Source organism: Frankliniella occidentalis, unplaced genomic scaffold (genome assembly GCF_000697945.3).
Source record: "Frankliniella occidentalis isolate FOCC.00 unplaced genomic scaffold, Focc_3.1 Scaffold60, whole genome shotgun sequence".
NCBI lineage: Eukaryota > Metazoa > Arthropoda > Insecta > Thysanoptera > Thripidae > Frankliniella > Frankliniella occidentalis.
Genome location: NW_026267190.1, coordinates 623312 through 627943, shown reverse-complemented (window position 1 = coordinate 627943; position 4632 = coordinate 623312).

Below are 4632 nucleotides of genomic sequence, written 5' to 3'. Positions count from 1 at the left end.
AGAGAAGGGCGCCCTTCTCTCATGACCGAAGTGACGTCAACGTGACGTCAGGGCGGAAAGCTATCGACCAAATCACGAGTACGTCTACAGGGTGTCCCCCCATAGGCCCCGTCCGTACTTTGCTTTGGTTATGCTGGATATCATTTAGGTGTTTGTGCGGGTTGCCTACTCACACGACGCCCTAAAAGGCGCCACTGTGAGCGCATGGGCATGAGCACGACCGCGCACGCCTGCTTGCGGTAAGGACTGCGCCTATGGCACGCGCGCTTATGTTTGACTCGCTTCTCTTCTTTCCCCTGTAAGCTTAAATTTCTTTCCGCGCAAGACGAAAATAGTTTTCCCGTGAGCGTGCGCGGGCCAGTCGGGGGTCAGCGACCCCGGGCCGCGAGCGCCACAACGAGTGCCAGGGCGCGCCCGGGACAGCCCCGCCCGCACCTGCGCCGCGCAGCCCCGGCGGGCAGGCGGGGCACACGAGGAGGACAGGCGTCGGGAGGTCATACTAGTAGTTCCTCCTTCTGTCTACATCTTGATCGAGCTGTACAGGCTTGGTCTAGGATTGCCGGGCCGTGGCCCGTTCTCTGGGTAATGGTCCTTGTACTGTACCGCATGCAGACGCGTGGGCGGGTTGCCTACTCGCCCGGCGCGAGCCGCAATGGTTACGGGAGGAAAAGCCACCCTCGCGCCTGCATGCGGCGTCTGCGCCTCTCCGCAGCTTGTGTGGCACGGCACACCCTGCTTGGTGAAACGACATTGACGCACCGCTCAAACTATACTCATGTCGCTGTGGCCCCACACGTGGCGCACTTCACTCCAAAAGAATACAATGCAGATCCTCCAAAAATTAAAACAGAAAATTCGGAAGAAATCCAGGAACAATCGGAAAAAATCAGACAAATCTCAAACAATCGGGAAAACTCCGAAAAAAAAACGAAAAAAATCGAGAAAAGCAGAAAAATTGGTGTATACGCTTGAATTTCTGGTGGTGTAGCACCCCTCGCGAGTGGTGTTGTGTCCCAGCCCCGGCTCGGAGAGTTCGCCGCAGTGTAGGCGCGTGACCGGCACGCCCGCGGCAGAGCGTGACGGCGTGACGGCGCGTGACCCGCCACGCTCGCGGCCCGGTTGGCCGGGGGCGGCGCGCTCAAGCTGGCGCGGCCGAGCGTAACGCCGGTGGCGGGCCAATGGCGGCCGACGGCGGCTGCCCGGGGGGCGGACGCCGCGCAGTGATTGGCCCGCCTCGAGCTGGGCGCGCGAAATGGACGCGCGCGCCGAAGAGAGAGAGATTTGCGCGCGAGCGAATACATTTGGCGCGCAACTTGGCGCGGGTATTTGAACCCGACTCGGGCGGGGGCCCATATGGCTTGTCGTGTCGTGGCCGTGACTGGCGATGCTCGCCATGGCCGCCGCTGCTGCTGCTGCCCCTCGCCGCGCCAGCCAGTCATGTTGCACAGCTTGCACTTCAACTCTAGCGGCCAACCAGCAGCGCACGGCATTCGAGCACCGCTAAAAATACATGCACACTGGCTGTGCGCTCGTCGGCCAACGAAGGCGTAGTAGTCGAGGATGACTGTCGGCCCGGAGACGGCGGCGGGCGTGCGTCCTCGGGCGGCATCGTCGAGCCGATCAAGGTCTCACGATGGTGCGGTTGATTTCATTATATTTTTATTTTCGGGCGAGCTGTGTGTTAATATCACTGGAATAAACTTTTGCATACGCGGAGGAGGTCGCTAGTTGGGGGCCGTCTAGAGCTCTGGCGCCAACACGCCGTGACAGAGAGAGGATGCGGAGGGGCCGGCCACTCCACGGGCGGCCGTCGTACGTGCGTCAGTCACTGCCAGTCTGGCCCGGTCAGCCCGTCTAGGCGAGGGGGTCGGGGGGGTATTCGGGGGGAAGTTGAGATTCGCTCCGCGCAATGCGCTGACGAGAGTGGAGTGGAGCTACGCCCATGTCGCCTTGTCGCCTATCACCCGACCCGCATATCAAGTCATGTCACTGGCCTGAAGTGCGTGCGCTCAGCGCGGCACACGTACATACACAGTCCAGGCCGACGATGCTTGTGACTGAGCCGACATAAACTTGAACTTGAACTTTCAATATTATGTTCTCGAAAATGAAGTCCCGCAAAAGTAATGCCCCTGTTTATCAGGTGGGTGAAAGACCCTTACACCGCCTTTCGGAGTTTTCTTGTAACCGCCACGCAGGCGTGGATTTGGGTTTGCCACGGCACCTCACGTGTTTCCCCGCACGTTTCTGAGACAGTGGGGCAGCCCGACCTCACCTGGGCCACACAAAGAGCGGAAGGCAGCAGGTCCAGGCCGAGAGCCGGGATCATGTAAATGTGGCTGACGATGACTCGACGCCCCGTTGCACTTTTGTAGTTAGACTGAACAGCATACAGCAGTGCGGGTGGGTTTGCGGTTTGCTTACTCGCCGTGGTCAGATACAGGCAGACCCATTACTATCCCTGCATGCGGTATTTTCGGTAGAACTACAAGAGTGCGCGGGTTTAGTCAGCCACCTGGTGTTGTCCACCACCCCTCAGGGTGTCAAGGCGATCTTTGCACTATTTTTCCCGGCAGTATACTGTATGTACTAGGTGGCTGATCAACCCCGCTCACTTCTGGGTAGTTATTCTGTCCTTACCACACGCGCGAGTGCGAACGGGCTTGCCTATCGCCGCTGTCCATGGCGCCTTACGAGCCTAGCGAGTAGGCATCCCACCTGCACTCGTGCGGGCGGTACAGCATAACTACAGAAGTGAGCGGGGTTACTCAGCCACCTGGTACAGTATAGTACTATTGCTGCGAAACTAGACGTCTTTGTGTCAATTCAGCGGTTAAGTTTTTCGTACATTCGTTAATTGGAATTCGTCGTTTGAAGCAGATTTCTATTTTCAACGTTTCACTAACAGTAATTAATTTTGGTTAAGGTGTCTACAATACAGTTATAATAGTGAAAGGCGATGCGTTGCACGCGGCGGCGGCAGCTGGATTGGCGCCATGGCGACGACGCCGCCCGACCAGCGAGGGGAAGTCGGGGAAGTCCGCGGCGAGGCGCGGATCTGCGTCACCGGAAAGGAAAGCGCGGATGAGTTTTCCCCGCGGGACGTGTCTTTTCGTGGTCGGAAATAAAAAGTAGTTGGGGTCGGGATGGACAAGTTTCCTCGATCCCTCCATGGTTTCTCATCCTCGGGCGCGGTCAGGCCGGGACGGGGTGCGGGGGCCACGAGTTTCTCATCCCGGGGCGCTGCTGGCGACGTGAGGCGCGTGAGGCACCCTGCTCGATCATGACGCGACACTTTGGGCGATGAGTCTCCACCTTATCATTACTGCTGAGTGAGTACGGAGAGGCGCTGATAATTAGGGCGACGGTTCGAATATCGAAGTAGAAAAGCACTTCTCTTCCCCCTACCCCCCTCCCCGCTCTCCTTTCAGCGTGATTTCTGGTGAATTCCCCATAGAGTTGGTGTGTGGGAAGAGGGATAGCCACTGTGAGCTTCACATCTGAGTACTTCTCGAAAGGGGCTGCTGCTGGTTTCTGAGGGGATAGATGCATGTGAGCAGGCGGCAACCTGGCGGTTGGCGGTACATATGAACCCGCGATGGCTACGCCGCTGACCAGGATACCGGCGGGAGAGCGGCGCGGTGGCTTGGCCGAGCTGCCCGGGCAGAGAGAATGAGGGGGGGGGGGGCAACCTGGTCCATGTTGGCCCGTCTCCAAGCTCCAGCCACCAAGGTCGCCCAAAGGGCACTTCGGCTGAGCCGTGCGGCACGGCCAAGGCACGGCACGCCATCCCAGTGAGGGGGGAGAGGGGTGGAGGGGCTGGGTGTTCGCCAGCCAATCCCAGCCAATCGACTCGGTTCAAGCCTCCTGGCTCTCCTGGACGGGCTCGTCTGGCAACGAGCCGCACGGGTTCAAACACCGGCGCTCCGCTCGAGCCGGGGGCGGCCGGAGGGGCCTTTCTCCAGCCGTGCCACAGCTCCAGCGTGGCCAGCGCGGCCTGGAGTCCTGGAGTCTGGAGGCCGGCTGCTCTATTTCGGGTTCGGGCCGGACCGGACTGGAGCCGGGCGGGCCGAACGGAGCTACGGACTCCTAGACAGCCGACCAGAGGGGCCCGGAGAGGGGTCAAGGCATTCCGGCTTGAGATGCGCCCCCCTCCCCTCCCCGCGGGTGGCCAGGAGGGCCCTGCCACACACACACACACACACACACACACACACACACACGTGGAACACGTGGCTGCACGCTGACGTTTCTCTATCCGCGGCGTGTGACTCGACACACGAGTTGTACGAGTTGCACAGTACTTGCACAAGTACTTACACGGTGCAACACTAGAACGCGCAAATACTTGCCGTGTATAGGACAGGAGAGGATGAGAGGTAAATGTGTCCTGGTGGCGCGAGCAAAAGAATGGAGCGAAGCGGCAGCCGCGGCGGCGGCGGAGTCCGCGCAGACGGGGAGATGCACTATTCAAGTACCGCACACTCACGCTTACATAGGCGGCCGCATCGGCGTGCCAAGGACGGGGCCGCCGTGTGTCCGCTCCGCAACGGCTACGCCTGTCGCTCATGCAGCTCATGGGCGTCCGTGAGGAGGAGGGAGAGCGCCGCCGCGCGCGGCTCAGCAGCGCAG